Source organism: Sinohyriopsis cumingii, chromosome 7, assembly GCF_028554795.1.
Source record: "Sinohyriopsis cumingii isolate HCF-2022 chromosome 7, ASM2855479v2, whole genome shotgun sequence".
NCBI lineage: Eukaryota > Metazoa > Mollusca > Bivalvia > Unionida > Unionidae > Sinohyriopsis > Sinohyriopsis cumingii.
In genome coordinates, this window is record NC_142967.1 from 100583562 (window position 1) to 100599353 (window position 15792).

Below are 15792 nucleotides of genomic sequence, written 5' to 3' on the forward strand. Positions count from 1 at the left end.
ATGAGCCACAGGCAGACTCTTATATAAGCAAAGGATACATTGCAATTACATTTAGTTCGTGCTGTTACATTGATATGACAGTCTATAAACAACCGCGCATTTTTATCATATTGCTGATTTAAGCTACACGAACGAATGGTGGTCGTTAATTGAAAATCTTTTTTTTTAAACACTGATCCATTTTAAAGATACCTACGTTCCGATTAAATGTATTGTTTTGCTATTGACATTTGTGCTCTTTGTATCTTTTGCACATAATGTTTAAAACAACGCATATTATCAACACGGTTAAGCATGGATGGGGGTATTACATTAATAAAATAAATGTTATTAAATATTAGCCATCTAACGCGATAGTCTGATCAACATGTATCTTACTCTCAGAGGAAGCCCCATCTCTGTCATATATTCTATACCGCCTTTCCTTATAACAACGATTGCACAACAAAATCGAATATGTGCATTTCAACATGTGTCATTTATGGCTAATTACATTGTAATGGTGCTTAGGCAGTGTTAGAGCGTTGCAAATTTATTTCAAAGATAATTACACATACATGTTTGATATGTCCTTAAAATTATATTATTCAATTCACTAGACCACACTTCACTGCGTCTCAGTTTCGTTGATATCTAAATGTACCATTTAGTCATAAAACAGTCATATTGTCAAAATTCGGGCAAACAGCACCCATCACCTTGCCTGCTTAACATCAATGAGTCACAATTTTTTGGTGACGTGTGCTTTGTCATAAGGGAATATGGGCTTGCGTGCGCAGACAAGGCGATGGGTGCCGTTTACCCGTGGACCTGGGTTCAAATCTCCGTGGAGTGCGAATTAAAAATTATCTAACCTGCATGATATTATTATTGGTATTAAAATATTAATTCTGGCTACTATTATCAGGCATTCTTCTATAGGAATCAAGGGATAGCACTTTCCGATCTGTCTGGTGTATATTTATATAAAAATTATCTCTCTCTCTCTCTCTCTCTCTCTATATATATATATATATAGAGAGAGAGAGAGAGAGAGAGAGAGAGAGAGAGAGACAGAGACAGAGACGGAGACAGAGACAGACAGAGAGAGAGATATATACATATATATAACCATCCGCTCTATTTGATGATGAATTATTCCTTATTGGTGTTGGTGCGATATGCATACGTATGCATACCATTACTTCTATAAGATATAAAGATATTACAGAATTTTGCAGACTTTCTATTTGGTATGACAAAAGTTTTTGACTCACTAATTATTTGCCATAATAGATGTAAATTATGGGTAAAACAAAGTAATGATATTTAGGAACAGTGGAATGCTACATGTTGCCGCGACAAGGAGGACATGGACATAACATAATTTGCTTGCAAAATTGTTATTGATTCTGATGACTACTTCTCAATAGCTCAATGCTTTCCTTTGATCAGGCCCAAAGAGCATTTTATAAATGAAGTAAATACTTGGAGAAATTCTCTCAAATGTATGTCTGTCACATTAGGGATCCACTTTATAAAATAGAACACTATATATTCAACTACAAATCGTCTGCAAAGCTAAGGGTGTATTTAGTACGTATCAAGAAAATATTAGGCAAAAACTGATTACATGAAATGAATGAATAAAACAAAGCTGGCAGAAGTAATGAATTACAGGAATATATATTTTACTATACCTTAAGCTTTCTTAAAATTCCTCAGCAAGAATGAGAGGAGTTAATAAAAGATTGTTTACTAGATGCGGTTGACTGATATTATAGTTTTTTTATAGGAAAGACTAATATCGAATTGCAATAACAACATGAAGAGTTTTATCATATAGCTTTTAAAAACGTCTCGTAGATGGAATTTATTATATACTCATGTTTGTCTCTGTTAGCTTTACATTGTGAGAACCATTCAGTGTATTATGATTCTGGTCGCTCGTGCATGCAATGTGTGCCTTAAATAGCACATTGTGTTAGGAACTACTTCGCAAACAAGCCATGTTCACTCATATATTAGTCGCCTTAGGTTTTAGCTTATTATACTTGTTTGTGAATGAACACAAAAAGCTTTTTCATCTTTAAAGAAGTAGAGGTGATCAAGTGAACAATGTGAACAAATGTATTGGTAACACATGAAACTTTCAAGGGAACAAACATATGATCGTAGTGTTCGCAATGTCTAGATCAAGCGTGAGATAAGCAGCATTGAAAATTCCATCCTGATCATTTAAACAGTTATTTAGGAGATATATTCGAAACTTGTCGTAACTTGAAAGGTTCATACTATGACCAGTGCTCTCTGGGGTCTACGAAAAAGTATAGAAAACAAATTGAGGTGAAGGGCTATTGTATATGTAATAAGATAACATGGGGGAAGTTTCGGATTTAACACTTTTAATGGTGATACAAATACAATGCTTAATAACGAACGACTTGTATGAGCAATTAATAATGATTAATATGTTCGTGTATATCATCCAAAAGTTGGATCAATTAAAATAATACGCACGGATTTAATAATAAAAATACTAATGAATGATTTTTACACAGAACAAGCACAAGGGGTGAATGATTCACAGTGATTTCCCAACGAAAGAACAATGTGTTTTATTCAAATAGTAAAAGGAAATGTAGTATTTTACTCATATTCTAAAATGTACAAACTAAAATAGTGAAATTATGTAAACAAAAAGGACAGATATGCAAATTATCTCTACAGTCCTAAAAATGCACTGGATTTTATAAACCCCAAATATTAGCCCACGGCTAAGAGATTGCATGTATTGAGTTACACACTCCATCCCCAGCAGACTCTGCTACCAGTCACACTGGCCAATCACGTCGTCAGTATTCCAGGTTGGACAATCAAGCAATCGGCGCCCACCAGTCTCAGTCAGCAGCGCCCGATCACCTACTACTCGACCAGAAACACTGTTTATTCAGCTTTACGACTGCTATGATTCAGCTTCACAGCTGATATGGTCGACTTCTGTGATTAGCTCTGCAGCTGGCACCACGTCGACTCCGATCACTCCGATAACTCGGATCGTTCGGGTCACTTGGGTCAGCTGAAAATATTTCCAACACCATGTACTATGCTTGACACGGGCATATACGATAAAGCGTAATGACGTTCTGTATTGTAAGTAATCCAGATTACATTATCGGCACAAGTACAAAACAACAATCATTTTCAGAAGAAAAGCTAACCGTGCCAGACAAGAATCATACGGTACTAAACGTTTCTTAAAAATGCAGCTTTATATTGTTAATATCAATCCCTTGCTAAGTCACAAACAAAGATAGAAAATATTTGCATTATACTACGTAAACCGAAGCTACATAGAAAACTTACAAAAATAAACGTGGTAGTACAATAGTTATAAGTTATACACAAGAAATTAACAATTCACATACTTCTACATCTGGAGATGTGCAAGTCCTTAAAGTAGACCCCTCACTGACAAGACGTTCCGTAATGCAAAGACTTAATCTTACGGTTACTCATTTATACACAGACGAAGTCGTAATACATTGTCTGTGCGCTGGAAGCATTCGATTATTCCCACTGAAAGCACCTCGTACGTGCGGCATATTATGAACCGAACTCAATATTTCCATATATTGTACAATATACATAAATCACCCTCGGGTATCTTTGTACACAATAACGAAAAACGAGTACATATATTTAATAAATCAAAGGATTCATACCATTATGTGACAGTATATTTATCAGAGACGTGCTATTTTATAAGTAATATTCTTGAATTCGAGGAAAACATACAATTTTCAGATTAGGTAGAATAAATAAGGGCATCGGATACGTTAGGCCAGACGACGAAGATTTATTATTTATGCTAGCTAAATGGACTATCAAGCATCAGCTGCTTTGCAATATTCCAAGTTAACTCGTTTGATACCTTGTTTCTGAATTTGGCTAGTAATTGATGCCATACAGATGATAACGTAGCCCTGGTCCCTACCAAAATCCACCAAGTGACAAAGCATAAACATGACTTCTTTAGCTGGTGTTAAGAATGAGAAAAATATATTTACATTTTTCCATCTTAAAATTCCCCAGAATATACTTTCTTAGGTCTGCAAATTCGAATGAAATCATATATGTCATGGGATCTAAAACTTTATTACACACCTTCAAATTGTCCTGCACTTTCGACTACATTTTCAATTGCAATATTATTCTCCTTATTGCACATTCAAAATGAAATGAACGTGACTTCCCATAGCATTGTTTTGATAATTTCATGTGCAAGAGCTTATACATACTCAACATTATAATACCAATTATTTAGAGACAGAATAGACACGTGCAGCTGAGTCAAGACTCATTCCTGCCGGCTCAATTCATGTGTGCTTGATGTATAATTAACACTAAGAAATACATTCCATAATCATCAAAATTAAATAGAATCGACAAAAAGAACCAAAATTCATCCTGACCAACTAGTAATAGTTTCCAAAGCTCAGCCATTAACAAAATGATTTTAAAATTTAATTTTGAATAACAATAATTATTTTTAAACTACTGTCGAGCGCACGACGAAGTTCAAATGCCGTTTGACTTACTGCATTTTTATCGGACAATATGAACTAGTTTTTGGTTCGGGTGAATAATTCACCCACTCTCAAGTACTCGTAGTATTAATCCAGAAAAGCGTCGTTCATGTTTTTTCATACAAATGCAGTAACCTTTGAATACCAAACTGGATTAATTGTATTTGATTTTTATTATTCCCTCAGTCTCTTAACATATATGAATAATATTGTGTTGCGTTTGGGACAATCATAAACATGTTTATATTTTGCTCTGATGACAAGTATAAAATAGTATATGCTGTATGAGCCCAAACATGTTTCGTGAAAGAAAATGAAAATGGTTTCAATCTCAAGCCACTTTGCCTCCACTGAAACCGACGCAGTACAGAGAGACATGAAAATTATGTTAGATATGTTCGTTTGTCATTCCTTTCAGGATCGACACATGGCAAGAATTATTATGGTGGTGCCATGTACACGTAATTATCGTGGAGTCAAGAACATAAGAAAAGTAATAGAAATTAACAATATGGTGAATTACGTTCTTAACAAACAGGTGATGTTTCCGGCATGACAGAAACGCGTTACAAGCCCGCTCATACAAGCTGGAATAAACTATAGAATGACGATGTGGTTCTTGTCCCAGAAAGCATTGCTATTTATTTCGTCATTGGATCCAATAAATGCAGACTTTGTATATCTAAATCACTGTTGCCACCTTCATAGTGACACAATAGTACATACAACATAGTGTCTGGGCTGGTCAGTAGACGGAGAGTGAATGGACATTAAATGAGAAGAGAAAATGTACACTATAAGCTCAACCTGTATTGCAGAGCATGTTATGCAATGCTACTAGGAACGAACACTACACGAGTCAGTTACATAACGATCTCCTTCTTAAGAGTAAAGCCGCGCCAAGCTCACCATGAATTGTTCCGGCCTACGAGGGTGAGGTGGATAAGCCATTGAAAGTGCAAAATAAATAAGTATTCTATATACTCTTCACTTTGTGTCCTCTGTTTTAGGGTCTTGTTGCATTGTTTATTTACTTGACGTCTCACATTTCTTCCAATTTACTTTCTTATCTATGTTTTCTTCATATCCGCTAAACAAAGAAACGCCTTGACATCTAGTAATGTTAAGCTCTGCTGAATATTTAGACATTGTCTTTTACGTTACCCATCAAAACGGCAAATCTTGTGAGAATGTATTCTTTCCAACCAAATAGCGGAGTAGCATTTGTAAGGACACGCTATGCGGACTTTGCACATGAGATACAATCAAAAAATAACAATGATATGTCATGAATAAAATACATTATAGTATGTTCGGTATCATCAATATTTATACATTTACTTTTTATCATGCTTTCTAGAACAAAACCCATTTCTGAAAAATATCCGAGGTCTATAACTGAAACGGTCTTGTATGTTATATATTAGTGAACTATTGCATCATTATAAAGAATATCACTTTATGAAGCAATTTAAGTGAAGCAATCAAATGCCTTATTTAAACCTCAACATACACAACATTCCAGTGATATCTTCTCGATTTTTATATAACAAAATATAGTATAGTATTGTTCTTCATTCCAACTTTAGTTTCATCACTACGCATAATTCAAGACTTTGATCAAGCGATGGCTAATATATTTTGTCTAGTGTACTTCAGACCAAGAAATGAATTTTTCCCAGGTGAATTTAGTTTGGATAAGCCTGCATGATACAAATTTTCGACATGAAAACGACTAGAAAATGTAATTTGTGTTGTTAAGAATAACCATACACTTTACATAATTACCCATCCTTTACATAATAGCAATGAAATATTTATGGATACAAATATACAGTTGTTTTCACAATGTATTTATCTTTAAAAGTTCTTTTTCAGCTAAATATTAACAAATTATCATTGAACAGGGCATTATATATCACTATGCTGATATATTTACGACCAATACATTCATCAGAAAAAGAACACATAAAACAAATTAAAACGACGAAACGGTTTCTGAAGCAGGTATCATCAATTAATGTTTGTTTTTTTCTCAAGCAAATGTCATTAACAAGTAATTGTATTTTTCCTTTGGTCTCGAAGGTGAGCGTTTTACTTTGATATTGTAATCCTTTTATGAATTATTTACATCTCATATACTAAAAAAGTGATTCTCAACACAGACTGTATGGTTGAATGATGCTTGATGTTAACAACACTATATACCCAAAAAAAATTCGAACAAACCATTTATCATGTTTATACTAGCAAAACATTTCATTACATCGTCTAACTCTACCAAACCATTTAACATTTATCGTCTATAAACGCTCTTGAAAGGTAAGTAACGTAGTACAAGTATTTTATCTATAAGTTCCTTTATATGCTATATTATTATCGATCCGTTTTTGCTTCAACTGCTCTGCCTGAGGCAGGAAGAAAGTAATGATCACTTGATTGAGTGTACATCACGAAAATTGTCAAGTTTTATGTGAGTTTGCGAGATGTGACAGAAAAACTGAAATGACTGATTACGGCTATGGTGACATGCTTCTTAACGTACATTATGCATATATAACACAAACACAGGTATATCGTTTGCACCAAATGTCACCTTCTTGATGTTTACATGAAAAATCCAATGTTTAAGGAAATAGAGATTATATATATATATATATATATATATATATATATATATATATATATATATATATATATATATATATATATATACCACATCCATTAAAAATAGCATGGCCGTTGAAGTGTTGGTATAAAGCAACTTGATATATCAATCGTATTGGTATATCAAATTGTGATTTGCCCATGGCGTATGAATACGCATAATGATTGTTGTTGTTGTTGTTGTTGTAGGGTTTAACGCCATTTTTCAGCACAATATAGGCTATACATGGCGGCCAATATTAGTGGTGGAGGAAGAACCCGGGAAAACCCCCGGAAATAACCACCTACCCACGAGAAGCTACTGGCAGGTTTTCTCACATACCCACATTGTCCGAATCTGTGATTCGAACCCACGCAGACAGAGGTGAGATGGCAGTGAACCGTAACGGAGAGCGTTTTAGACCACTCGGCCACTTGGGGCCCCTACGCATAATGAAGATGTTTTTATAGCTATTATACTCTCTAGACATGGATATGAATTTCTTGTAATACTACATTTAAAAAGGAAAAAATAACAAGAAAATGATTTTCTTGTAAAATATTTTTTTATAGAAACTAACATTTTTATACCAATAAAAAAACCACACAATACTCAATCCATGAAATACATGTTATTGAGCTCCACCCTGTGTCGTCTGCTGTCATCTCTGTCAACACTACTGTTTCCAGTCTCTACCTCTGGCAAAAATCAAACACTGCAGCTCTGTGGATAACAGAAAACAATGACATCAGATAAGGAGCAAGATGATGATGCAACATTTAATCTACTAAACTGTGAGTTAATTGGAGAGTTTGATAGACACATGACTGAGACATTTGTAAAGGAAAATGATCATTGTGTTAGGGAAGACAGATTTGTACACCATGAGCCTGATGATATACTGAAATTTATAGAAAGTAAGCAGAATTCAAACACTTTAAAAAAGATACTTTTTGATGTAAGGCTAGTGACATAATTCTTGCAGTCAAAAAGTGAATTCAGAAATTTAGACAAGATGCACCCATCTGAATTGGATCAGCACCTGGCTTGTTTTATGCTCAGTGTTGGGAGAAAAGATGCATCTGAGTTTGAACCGAACAGCTTAAGAAGCATGATCAGCTCCATTGATGGCCCCCTTAAAATCAAGAAATATGCAAGTACATTCATGACAGGAACAGACACAAATTTTGCATTAACAAGGGAAGATCTTTGGGCTAAGCAAAAAGATTTAAAATCTAAAGGAAAAGGAAATATACCCAATCGGAGTCAACCGATCACAGACGAGGAAATAAATGCCTTGCATAGTGCAAAACAAATGGGGATGGAAACACCTGAAGCCATTGTTAACACGTTGTGGTTTAACAACTCTGTACATTTTGGTTTGAGGAGACTGACTGAATATTATAATCTGAACCATGGGGGGTATGTTACACTAAAGAAAGATGTGAATGGCAACGCGTAACTTGAACTCAATGAAAGGCAGACATAAACAAGAACAGGAGACAATGTCAAGGACATCAGGGATATTAATCCTAAGATGTATGAAAACAAAAACAACAAAGAATGAGATCTACTTGCTATCTACAAACGGTATGCTGAGCTAAGACCAGTAGACTTTTGTCAATCTGAATATCCTTTCTATATTGCGCCAACACTATGCCAATCTCAGCGACAAACCCAAATTGGTTTAGGAAACAAGTCGTTGGAATTAACAAACTTGCATGCATCATGAAACAAATTAAAGAGAATGCAAATACTACGGAAAGAAAGAAATTAACAAACACAAGTAGCCGCAAGTACTTAATTCAGAAGTTAAGAGACAAAAATATTCCCCTAACTGATATCATGCAAATTTCTGGCGACAAAAACGTACAGTATATAAACAGCTACTCAAACGTTAGTGAAAAACAAAAACATACGTACTCCAATTACCTGAGCAACACCAGCCACCCAAGTAATGATGATGTCAACCCCCACCCACACAACAAAGAAATTTCCTGCTGCACAGCAGTAGACTGTAGAATATCAAGCTCCCAAACGTGTAATATTCAGCGGAATCAGATTATCAGCAACCCATTCTACGGATCAAACATCACCGTACAAAATATGTTTGTTATGAACCTAACGGAAAACATGAACGAGATCCCTAACTGGGTCAACTTCTTTCAACAGGCGAATTCTCAAACAGGGCCCACACAGCGAAAACGTAGGAGAATTATTGAAAGTGACACACACACACACACACACACACACACACACACACACATATATATATATATATATATATATATATATATATATATATATATATATATATATATATATATATACAAACATCACTTTTAATTTTTGGCCAATAGAAGTGATTCAGGTTCATGTGATTTTGTCGTATTAATACCTAAATGACCAGCCAAAGGAGTGTCATGGGACAGACTAATAATGTTCTCTCTGTAAGATTTTGGAACTACAGTTTGATAGTTCACCCACCACTCGTTACTAGCAGGTATCTCGCGAGCGCTCCATTTTCTCATAAGAATCCCATGTTTAATGAAATAACAAACAGGTACTTATGTGGCTTCAATTTCACAAATGACCCTTTGAAACAAATAGATCTCAGGCCTTGGTGATAATAAACCAAACAGGTCATAAACTTTGGCTTCAAGAGTGACCACAAGTGAACTATGATAAAAGAATCCACTAATGCGTGGATCTTATTTTAAACACTCTTCGTGTCTTGCAAATATAAACCCATTATTCCAATTCCGATGAAAGCTATAGCATTAAGAATGGTAACAATCTCAGCCAATCACATACAAGATTGCCTCAATCATATTCATGGATCTCGCTTATTACTTGTGCCGCCCATGCCTTTCATACTTCATGTATCTATAGCACGTATACTCAAATCAGGTCACAAATATGGCGTCCCTAGTGGCAAAAATGTCAACCAGTCATATCAAAGATTATGTCATTAATATATATGGATCTTATTCACTAGAGAACTAATCAAAGATCTGTTCGAAATAGTATCAGAACTATGGTTTCGAGAGTAACAACAAGCCTGGCTAATCAGATGCAAGATTATTTCTCAAAAATATACATTGATCGTACTGAACTTGTCCGAGATCTTAGTGATATAATATTATCTACAAATACTAATCAAATATGCACTAGTTTCCTTTGCATGATCATACAGTTCCTTCGCATCTCCACAAAGTGGGATGATTAAAGGATTAATAAATTTCTTGCTTTCCAGACTTTGACGAGCAGTACATAAAACAAGATCTCCCCAATAACTTTCATATAGCATGATAAATGTATTTCCTTTTACCACTTTTTCTTTCAGCCCCTAACTTCGAATTGTTTTGGGCACATTTCTTCAGAGAGTCTCCAATCTTCAATGCAACACAAGGGGTTCCATATGCATTAGTTTTTCACTATATTCTGCATTTCTTCACACACTTTGTGACTAATTCAAACTGACTCGAGTCAAAACATACTTAAATTATAAGACCTACCATTTTGTTCACATCGTTCAAAAATCGACCGTGTTCTCGCATTTTGTTTGAAACAAATTTGGCTGTGTGCTCAATATAATCTTCAAATGTGCTGGCCATAATTAATTATGAGAAGGTCATTTTTTACTATTTTCGAAATTTCATCATTTTTTTATACAGTTTACCACATTAGAGTAAAACGTTTCCGTCATAGTTTAGGTATATGAAGCAATACTATCCCGTTCTTCACATCACAACTTCTTTTCCTTTTAAAACTCTATGAAGATTTGGAAATGCAATACTGTTTCTGATATTCTGCCAGTTCCTTTTTGCAATATAAACCTTTGCAAGAAGGACCAGCAACAAGCTCAGATGCATTTCGTTTCCAGCAAACCAACATTTGATTGTCTATATTTACGAATCAACACTCCTTTACCTTTTATGATACATCGACGTTATATATAATGTCACCTTCACTGCACGGTACTTTCCAACCTCGTCTACGCTCCTGTAAATTCCATGCAAGAGAAAGTATTCTTACAACATCCTGTTCATCTCAATGAGAAGCTTCATAATGCTGTGCTAATTTCCCTACTAATTAACAACATAAACTGGAAACAGGATTTGTGTCCCATTTCTGCTTTTTGGATTTATCAGTATTTGTGGTCTGAATTACGATTCCAGGTTAGTTAGAGATTCCTATACCATTGATTATGATACTACAGTCACATAAGATCGTTCTTCACTGTTGTTAGGAACATCCTGCTCCTTACATTTTTGTGCATTCCTGTAAAGAGATAAACTAACATCAATATAATAATGTAGTTTAATGTTGTTATAACACAACGGAAATTCGTGGGCCACAATTCTGACATAACCAACTTTAAAATAGTATGCTGTTTTATTGAGATTTCAGTGTGCCATATTGTGATTCTATACTTGTACTGAGATTGTAGATTATTGGAACTAACCTTTCCTAGATATATTTGTACAACAAGAATAGAGACAAAGTCGATGTGTTGCCCGCTTAGAAGCCAACATTAACCATGAGACCTTTCAATCGTAACACTTTAAACCACACACTTAACAAAAATTATAGATGGTATTAGCCCTGTACTATGAATGCATGTACAAACTCACCACAAACCTATCAAAAGTATACATTTGTATAGTTCAAAAGTGGGAATCAATAATAATTGCAAGCTATAACTCAGGGGGTTGGTCTTTTACACCAGGAACCATTGAAAGGTCTCAGTGTGAAGTCACCTCATATCCATAAATGTACATATTGTTGCCGGGCTGAGGTTATTAACAGCTTTTAAGTTTTGACCCAGGAGCCGATACCCTACCTTAACCAATAGGCCCACGTTGTGCGGGGATCTGAATGGTTACAATGGTTACAATCTCATGATGATAGAGTCACAGAGAAAAGCGATCCCTCAAAGAGTTTGGGCATTATGACAGCCAAGAAAATGTAACTGAAAAACTATCAAACTTTCCGGGTGATATTATTATTTGGGTCATCATATGAATACAAATTGTCGCTCGAATCTAAGGCTCAAACAATCGCTTGATGAGTTTGGAAGCTATGACAATTGAACCTTCCTTAACCGAAAACCCTTACCATGTGTTCAAACGCATATGGATGGTAACTTAACAGTATGATAATCATTTGTCTCCACTCTAAGAAACCGTAGAATAGCTTTCATTCCTGACTAGTTATCTTGAACAAGGAGATTAAATGATAACAGCTGTGTATTATTACTGATCAAGTTGTATTTGATACAGTGTTAGTCATCTTTCAGAGCTGGAATAATAATTGCCTTGTGGTAGCCCACGTAAATACAAATCTTTCTGAATTTGAAAATAACTTGCAAGGGCTGGTTGAATTATGTGGGTTAGTAATGTATAAGAATGGCTCCCGTCTAATACAAGAATTGCAATTTAGGTGCGTTCTATACCATTCATATATGTACGCACAGTTATCACTTGACCCAACTCTGGAAAAGAAAATTCACATCCAGTAAAGTATTAGATCCTGATCTCGTGGTACAAAAGAATAGCAATGAAATGATTTTCAACAAACACTAATATAATTAACTAATTAATGTCCTTCTACTTAATATCCACTCAATCCAAAAACATTTTAAAGAGAAACTTGAAATGGGGAGAGATTTTCTAACTAACCGGTTGGTAGGACCTTCTCTAGATTCAAGAAGCCAATATACTGTATGTACTCCTTATTACACAGTTCTAAGTCAAATTCACGACACAAGGAGAAATCCTAAGGGTGTCGTTGCAAATGCAAGTAAACAGTGCTAATCTTCATTGGATCGGTTGATCAAACCACCCTGTGATTAAAAGGAGTGACAAATGACACAAACGAGAGAACTGTGTTCCACTTCCACTATGCAGGCTCAACCTTTCCAAACAAAAATATATTGATGATGAACTTGATTGATATTGCTGTAATGAAACTCTATATCAGACCTGTCTAAATTTATTGCAGTTTTTCAGACGTTTTCCATTAGTTATTGTATGTATCTGAAGTAAACCATGTACCAAATGTATTAGTAAAATATATTATAAAAATGTTTATATCAGAAATTCACCTAGTTATTGTATTAGAACTCCCAAACAGATCTGGTTAAAATTGGTTGTTTTCCAAAAGCTAATAAAATGAAAAGGAATTCAATACCGGGGCATGGACAAGTTTAACACTAAATGATCACTTTACAGTACACGGAAGGCTGCGGTGACACACGAAACGTTGTATGAATCATGTGTATAATATTGCTGAATAAATATACTTGTACATGTAGAAACAAAATGATGCCTATATCACCCCCATGTGAACTTCATTTCAGGTGCTCAAAAGCATTACTTGCCATTTATATCTGTACCAGAGTTGACACCTAGCCTGCCATATGTTAACCATTTATATTATACCACCCTGTGTTCAGTATATGCGGAAAGTAATAGCTGTGGCTGTTTCTAACTGCTTCTAGAAGTTTCATTCTGGTTTTATAACGCTAGAAAATGAGAACAGTAAGTTCATATGGATAAAAGTATTAAATCTTGATACTGTGATACTTTTAAAAAAATCTAATGTAAACAAAATGAACTGAATAATGTAAAGGTCAACATTACACACACACACACAAACCAAATACACATCCACATAACATTTACACAAACAAAAGAACATTTTACAAAAACTGGATCACCCACCTTACATAACCTTTTTGAACATATAAGCAGTTCGTTCGACATAACATTTAATTTGATGGAATTGTAGGAGTACAAGACTCAAGTCCTCTCCTGGGTTACGTGAGCAGGACATTTGTACATTTGTCCTATATGCTCAAAACTGATATGTCATCTGCCACTAACAGAAAGCTGCATCTTGTAAATTAATATAATAATAAATATATTTTTCTAAAGAACATGGAAATGATTGCACTTCGTAGCCATAACAGTAGTTAATGTGAATATAATATTGATTAATCATAGGAGAAACAGACACCAGTATCAGACCTCTGAAAGCTCTAAACATGAAGTTAATGATAAAGACTCCTCACCAAGAGAGTACGGACAAATAATTTGCATTTTATATTAAATCTGCAAAAATGTTTTGGTTCATCAAGTTACTAACAATTAAGTTGTCGTTTCCATTTTCAACTGGCTTTATCGAGAGCCAATAATAACATTTAACTACAACCAATTATGTCAACATATGGTTGGTATTTCACCAGCATTCCAAGTATGTGCACTTTAATGTCAAGAAGTTGTCATGTTTGCTTTTTGGACTTTTCCTATTTTGTCCATCATTACCTTGTACTTCAATTACAGTGCTTGTGGCTCCTGCTTAGGCTATGTCAGACATAAAATGGGTGTCTTGCTAAGAGTTTCACTAACTGTTCAGATACATTTGTTCGAAGAGCGATAACAGCTAAGACAGCCTTACTACACAAGCATTACATGGAAAAGTAGCCGTGAGTACCAACATACTGCAAAGGTTGTTGATAAAAGCCTTAAAAGAATGACAATGACCGGCATTCATTATGATTTTTTCAAGCATCGACTACCGGCAAATTAGCTATTTTTGCCAGTTATATCACCACCACGTCTCCTTTCATCATATGACTCATGCATTAAGTTGTTATTTATTATCACGTTATACCTCAAATTGTCCTCAAACAATATGTGGAACATTTTAATTTTTCAGATACTAGACTTCATGTGCTATTGATGATTTTATTTAATTGTATGTTTGTGCATCACTTTGTACCAGATGATTTCACAAAAGTTACAATTATACCGCTACTAAAGAACACAACTGGTACCCTGGCGGACAAAAATAACTACAGACCTATAGCTCTTACGACTATTATCTCAAAAATATTTGAATGCGTCATACTGAAAAGATGTGAGGTCACAATCTCCGATAATCAGTTGGGTTTTAAAAAGCAGCATTCAACAGATTTATACATATATGCCTTTGAGGAAACTGTCAGCTATTATGTAGAACACGGCAGCCAAGTGTTTGCATGCTTTTTAGATGCTACCAAGGCATTTGATAGGGTCAATCACTGGACACTCTTTAAAAAGTTGATTGATATTAAAATACCTGTCTACATAGTTCATACTTTAGTTAACTGGTATGGCAAACAGTTGTACTGTGTGCGATGGGGAAGTGGTATATCCAGTGCTTTCCATGTAACCAATGGGGTGAGGCGTGGGGGTATTCTTTCCCCATTGTTATTTAATTATATATATATATATATATATATATATATATATATATATATATATATATATATATATATATATATATATATATATATATTAGACAAATTAAATCGTAAGCTCGGTCAGTGTCACGTGGGGTTACGTTTGCCACCAAATGCGTTGTTCTTAACAATTTTAGTTTTGCTGATATGTCATTGATAAGTCCTTCTATCACAAGTGTAAGAAAATTATTAAAGATATGTGAACAATACGCATTTGAGAATGATATCATCTATAATACAAAAAAAGTATGTATGCATGATCTATCAGTCAACTTCTTTCAAATTAC